Source organism: Palaemon carinicauda, chromosome 22, assembly GCF_036898095.1.
Source record: "Palaemon carinicauda isolate YSFRI2023 chromosome 22, ASM3689809v2, whole genome shotgun sequence".
NCBI classification, from domain to species: domain Eukaryota; kingdom Metazoa; phylum Arthropoda; class Malacostraca; order Decapoda; family Palaemonidae; genus Palaemon; species Palaemon carinicauda.
This window is the reverse complement of record NC_090746.1, coordinates 71,716,755-71,724,096: the sequence shown is the minus strand read 5'-3', so window position 1 is coordinate 71,724,096 and position 7,342 is coordinate 71,716,755. Positions and strand designations below refer to the sequence as shown.

The following is a 7,342-nucleotide window of genomic DNA, read 5'->3' as shown; positions in this document are numbered from 1 at the left end:
ATGTGTCTCCACACCTATTTACTTATTTCCTCCCTTTTTATTTCCCCATTAATCCCTTCACAAAACACTACATATTACTTAGATAAGGGATTCTCTCACGCCACACGCCTTTTCATCTCTTAATGTAAAAAACTAATCATCTTATTGTACAAGCAAAAATTTCGAGACAGATTACTATTACTAGAAAGCTACAACCCTAGTTGGAAAAGCAAGATGCTATAAGCCCAAGGGCTCCAACAGGAAAAAAGAGACCAGTGAGGAAAGGAAATAAGGAAGCAGATAGAATAAGTGTGTCTGAGTGTACCCTCAAGCAAGATAACTAACCCAAATCAGTGGAATACCTGGGTACAGAGGCTATGGCACTATTTAAGAGTAGAGAACATGGGTTTGATTTTGGAGTGTCTTCCTCGAGGAGCAAGTTGAAAGTACCCACTGAACAATTTTAGTACAGTAGTTAAGCCCTTGAGTGAAGAAAAATTGTTTGATAATCTCAGAGATGTCGGGTTTATGATGACAGAGAATGTGAAAATAAAAGCCTAAACTATTCGCAGAGAATATGAAAATAAAAGCCTAAACTATTCGCAGAGAATATGAAAATAAAAGCCTAAACTATTCGCAGAGAATATGAAAATAAAAGCCTAAACTATTCGCTGTATGTGTAGAAGGGAAAATTAGCCGTAACCACAGAGGCATCCAATGTAATACTATCTGGACTGTAAAAGGACCCAATAACTCTCTAGCGGTAGTACCACAACGGGTGGCTGGTGCTCTAGCATACCTACAATATTTACCTTAACCATATATATTACTAGATCATAATTAAAGAAGAGGCGGGATTTTAAATTCACTAAAATTCAATTATCTATTTAAAAACTCGGCTATCTATTGCTTAAAAATGTGTATGATTGTATTATGCTTATTTCAATTTCTGAAAATGCATGCATCAAGTCAAAATACACTTGAATTACAAGTTCTTGCAATTAAAAATACACTCAAAATGCGCATGGCTATGATAATTAATTTCTGAAAACTGTCTCTGTCGGACATAGGAAAACTTAATACTGACTCTATACTTACATCTTAAGTGAAAATATACTTGAATTGAACAATCTTGCATGAAAAAAAGCACTATTTCCGGTGTCCCTTTCTTATCTATACGTATTAACAATAAATTAAGTACTCTTACTCAACATACCAATTAATCTGAAGGATAAATAAACTGCCTCTGGCAATAGGTACTCCCCTTACAAAACACTTGAGATAATCGTTCATTGCAATATGCATCATACAGAACGTAATAATCAATAAGCAAAATCTTAAATTTGTTTAAATTACATTTCTTAGCATGTTTGGCATAAATTATACCGTTCCGTTATTTATACTAGTATGTATTTTTCTTTACTACTTAAAGGTTGCTCGTGAATGGCAGAAGCAAGGGACCGTTACAATGCCCTATATACTGACCATAAATACATATTATCAGCGCTCAAGTCTCCTGTCCATGAAGCTAGGACCAGGGAGGGCCAGGCTATAGGCTTCCCTGAACACGTCATCATTAGCTCCAAAGGATGGCAAGGTTACAGACACTACAGAAACTATCGAGCTTGAAAGAGTCTCGAATAACAGGCCAGCAGATCGCAAGGCAGGGCCGTTTCCAACCAGCTACTACAAACCTATTTTTGAGAAAAGCAGTTTAACATCTAAAACAAAAACATTACTCCTTTTAGGATCAATTTATCTGTTTCACACAGTAATTACACGACGTAAATTGATAAGGTTCATCAATGTTGATGATTTCTTGCTTAAATTATCCTATTTACAACCACGTTAGCAAAAATAATATTCAAAGGTATTAAACTGTTTCTTGGTACACTTACTACAGATATATTTACTAAATATAAAGACAGTAACATCTATATTTAGCAGATACTAATTCTGTACAATATACAGTTGGACACAGGAGTGCATGGCACACCTCGCTACTAAGAAGTGTACTGAGTCACAACCTTGCTTCACGGCGAGTAACCAAAACACATAGCGTACGGAGAAATGACAGAGGTGGTGGGCACAACTAAACGTGGAACTCACCGGACAGTAAGGGTGTGGCTGAGTGCATTTCTTCAAAACAGGGTTTAAAAGGAATTCATGTGTCCAACTGTACATAAGTATATTAAAGAAAGTTCAGTGCGTTATCTCAAGATAAGGAAAAGTAAAGTACACTAATTGACTGAAGCAATGAATCAGGCACCAGACTGTTAATCAAATGGAGATATTAAAACATGAAAGACGTACGTTTGCGTATGTACACATTAAATAAAAACCAAATTATAAATTCTAAACTAAAAACTATGTTTACCAAACTTAGCCCATAAATAAAGCTGGGTAAAGTTAAATATATACGAGAACAAAAACATAAGATATTCTTAGAGCACCAGTACGACTTGCATCAAGTCACGCGAATAAGCAGTGAAAGCGTTGTATAATTCATACAACACTTGGACAAAAAATATTGCATAAAAATGGCGAAGTGTTCATACACAAAGGAAGCCATATCTTTGGTAGACAAACGGGATATCTAACAAAGGAGTCCGCAGTTAAATCCTAACCCACTGAACCTGATAGGTTAAAACATTTATTTCATCATTTAAATATTGGTAAATACACGTAAAACGAAGCTAGGCTTTGTAGTGCAAGATAAAGAGAAATAGGACGACACCATCTTCTTCTTGATATTATTATTGGCACTCAAGTAATCTCTCCTTAGCTTCATTTTTAATGAAATCATGGAGAGGGGTAGACGGAGATGGTTTGGACAGGCTCTTCGCACTCCCCAAGAGAGATTGGTTCACCAAACGTTTAACTGGGCTTCACAAGGCAATAGAAGAGTTTGAAGACCCAGGCCTACATGACTAAGGACTATGAAGCGTGAAGTAGGAGCTGATGAATGGAGAAGTATTGAATTAAAAGCTCAAGATCGAGACGACTGGCGAAATCTAACAGAGACTCTTTGTTTCAATAGACGTAGGAGGAGATGATGATGATGATTAGTATTACTAGCCAAGCTACAATCCTGGTTGGAAAAGCAGGATGCTACAACCCCAAGGACTCCAACAGGGAAAGTAGAAAGGGAATAGGAAACAGAAAATAAACTACATATAAGTAATGAATAATATATATATATATATATATATATATATATATATATATATATATATATATATATAGATCAGTAACAGCGTTAAAATGGATCTTCCATAAACGAAACTTAAGTCATCCTGTCCAAGATAAAAACATTCGTAGCAAGTTTGAACTACTGAAGTTCCATACACACACACACACACACACACATATATATATATATATATATATATAGATAGATAGATAGATAGATAGATAATTTTGTATGCCCCAACTTTGTAGGATGAGATCGCAAGGCCTACGCCCAAACCCAGGGCGCCTTCCAAGTTATAAAGACGTCTAGTCCCTCGATATGTCAGTTAACTAATCGAAGTATTGACCATGGCCAACTCTGCTCAAGTTCGCGAATCGAACGTGTTGTTTCTTCAGTCTAAGAACGTGTTCGTGTTTATGCAGAGGCTTAGGGCATTTAACTGTGTCACGAATGTTCAACACGCATCTATTAAATACGTGATAACACTCGAGTCCAGCTACTTTCATGACGGGTTACGTAAGCGATAGGTAGTATGTCCCGTTTCTTCCTTCTATAAAAGAAAAAAAAAGTTTCTTTTACTGACTACTCTTAAAGTAAAATTCATATTTTCTTATCTATTATCAAGCCAAAGAGTGTACATATAATGTAAAAAAAAAAGATAAAAAAAATGAAAAGCCATTATGCCTAAATTCTTACAAATTTAAGTATCGCTAAGCGCTTATACCACTACGCTTTACTACCTTTTCTACCTTGGTAAAAATATATTTACAGACAATTCCATTGCCACTCAAACATAAACAAGCACTACATTAACAGAATGACTCATAGTTAACATGACGGACTCTTCGTCCAAGTAACACGGAAATTGCAAGGTTTTCTAGTTTTAAATTACAATAGAAGACAAGAGCTTCAAATTCTCATGATCAATTACGTACCATTATTCTCAACCACAAAGTATCCCGTCTTAAAATACTTTTAAGGGTGGATAAAACATGCGCTCACATATTAGCCATTGACATCCAAGGTGTAAAATGGTTCACACGCCCTTAATCTAGAGTTCTACACGAATAAGTCTAACGGTTTCAAAGACTGAGTAGCATATCGCATGTGCCCTTTAAAATAAACCAATTCTTTAAGGTTTCAAACTCCGCGGCAATATGTTCTAAAACTATGAACTCAAATGATTCTTACCTGCAAGCATGATATACCTTAGTCTCATCTCTTATCGTTAAAGACAAAACCATTTGAAAGAATCAAACAAGGTTGATTTTGGGAAAGGTGGGAATCTCATTTTCGAACAGTAAGTATTTATTCTGGCAACTTTATCAACCCATTATGTCGAAGCTGTGTCCTATTAAACTTTTTTTTTTTTTATCATTTGATATTTGATTTACTTTTCCCAAAAGATTCCATAATATTGCATATCTGCTAAGTTGAAAACTGTAAGCATGGCTGGTACTAAATTTTGCTTTCAGGTAATTCAATATTGAATTTAACGCTAATCGATAAATGACTTGTCATAAAACTGAAACAATCTTATTAAATTACCCTGTATGACCTCTCTAAACTGCTATAATATGTACCGAGTTCGAAGTTTGAAAAGTCATCTACCTTTCTAAAGTAAAATAATAACTGAAGCTGGGATTTTTCTAGGGTCAAGTCGCTAAGGGTATTTTGGGAGAAGTTATTATTAATACAAAATGATGCATTATTATATCATAAATGCAGCAGGTATGTGAATCAAAAGGTCATAGGATTGCCTTAGCCTAGAAATTTAACAGTAAATATGGATTTGATGGAGCATATCTTAACATATGGTGGGGAAACCTGGTTTAGGATACACGGAGGAGGAATGCAGAGAGAGAGAGAGAGAGAGAGAGAGAGAGAGAGAGAGAGAGAGAGAGAGAGAGTCCTTGGAATGTGAAAGGATATTAATGAATTTTGTTTGAAATATTACCGTACGTGCGTCACAAAAGTAGAAATTGTTACATATGGAAAAACAAAACCCAGGATTACTGGGCTTATCCTCTAATGTAAACCTGAGATTTTCCATTTTGAAATCCGATATAAATTCAATATTCAAGGATTACTTTATATAGTGGTATCATATACATGTGCAAGTCAAGAGCTGAGAGAGAGAGAGAGAGAGAGAGAGAGAGAGAGAGAGAGAGAGAGAGAGAGAGAGAGAGACTTTAATATCTAAAACTGGGTCGACTTAGTGGTAAACAATTACAACGAACAAAGTTTAAAACATCCTTTCATTTACTTGTTTTCTTGGGACAACTTTCTCGGTTAAGTTTTAACTATTTAACGAGAGAGAGAGAGAGAGAGAGAGAGAGAGAGAGAGAGAGAGAGAGAGAGAGAGAGAGAGAGAGAGAGAGAGAGAGATCGATTCCACAACACGAGACCACACTACAATAGGACTAAGGATATCGACAATTCTTAAATAAATATTTCTATATTTCACACTTTTGTTATTTTTATTGCATGGCTGATGTCTGCACCACACACACACACACACACACACACATTAGTCATTTTTCATTAAATTCTCATTTCAAAATCACTTGAACACTTGTTCAATATACAGACGTACTTAATTGTACGTAATTCCACCTACATATTTTACAAAGACCCCGAGTAACAACATTCGATACGAAATCAATTTTTGTCGCCATTAAACACGAAATACGATGTTAATAAAAGTAACATATTATTAAGTTACCTTTAACTTGGTCTATGCGAAAATTCACCTTACTGTCAACAAGCCAACATTAACGGAAAACCTTTCACAATTAAAAGTTTTGTCGTATTCAATACGAAATCATATAGAAATTACAACGTAATAACATTTTACCTAAAATATGACAATTCCTTCACTATATCAACTGTTCTACCACAAAAAAGTTATTAATACACGAGGGAAAATATTTCCAATCCCAAAAATCAATTTCTTGACAATTGCTCTTCACATATGACACACAGGGGAAAACTGGATTGACAAAAATGGGGAAAAATTACAGAAAACTGACCTACTGAGGATTGGGATGAGGTTAAGGAAAGGGGTGAGAGGTTTTGGGGGAAGGAGAAGGGGTTGTTGATGTTGCCCAAACAAGAGACCCCGTCTACGGTTGCACACTCACTCGAGTCACCACGCGCACACTGATGGGACTCTTCTTCAGGCCTTCATCATGCCGCGTGCTCTTCCCCCCCACCAGCAACACCCCCCCCCCCCCTATACCCACACTCCCCCTCATTTCCCGCCTTTCCATCCCCCATCCCACAGACCCATCCATATCTCACCATCGAAGGGGGTATCCCCTCCATCAAAAGCCGTAATACCCCCTCCCGCCCTTAATCTGTTCAAACCACTCCCTTTCCCCCACCTCCCCCTCTACTAGAGTCAGGTCCGCCCCCCACCACCTCTCCTCTTCCCATCCCGCCTTCAAGCCAACCTGTTACACTCGCCCAATAAATTCACGCCCTCACATTTTTTTTATCTTTTATTCTTGGCATTTCAAATGTAAAGCGCATAGAGGCGATTGGATTTGAGTGAGTGTACTTTGTTCGAATAAAAAGTTAAAAAAAAAACGTATATATGATATGTAAATTTAAATTTGAACTAGAACCGTTATTTCCTATCGCGAATAAAGGAGAGCTACACACGCTGTTTTTAGTTGGCACAAGCGTAGTAATTATTAATCAGAAACAAGTACGCAAAGGATAATGATTCTATGCTTAAACTGTTCGTGCTGGTTGCGTTATCGTTTGCATGAATATAAATCACACAAAAACGAGTAACTTACATTTCCCAGTAGTCAATTATTTCCAAATTCTATATTCGCCTTCAGCCATTCGTTACCTGTGACTAAGTGTGATGCGTGCAACTTTATTTTGCATATTATATGCATTTTTTTACTATCAGTACATAGAAATAACTTTAATTAAGAACAATGACAATGAATTTATCAAGACCTATTGATTTCCTTCTGCATTCAAATAGTTAAATAGTTGAATCAGTGGAAACTTGAGTTCAACTGAGTGCAAATGCTTTAATATTGAGCAGGTTGATATGGGTCTAGCTTCATAGTTCATCTGTCACTTCTCTATTCAACATCGTTGGTGTCTTATTCTTTATTTACATTTAAATCTTTACTTTTGTATTTTCGC

At 36.2% G+C, this 7,342-nt stretch overlaps 1 protein-coding gene across 3 annotated transcripts in view; it reads right to left on the bottom strand.

The window, feature by feature from the left end:
- LOC137616534 (tumor protein p53-inducible protein 11-like) overlaps nucleotides 1-6,342 on the bottom strand; it is a 282,889-nt gene extending 276,547 nt beyond the window's left edge. The window contains exon 1 of one of the 3 annotated variants that reach the window (XM_068346379.1): nucleotides 6,205-6,342. The gene's annotated coding sequence lies outside the window, so the exon portion shown is untranslated. The remainder of the gene's footprint in view (nucleotides 1-6,204) is intronic. The other 2 variants (XM_068346381.1, XM_068346380.1) reach the window with 2 other exon arrangements.
- Between the last annotated feature and the right edge of the window lie 1,000 nt (nucleotides 6,343-7,342).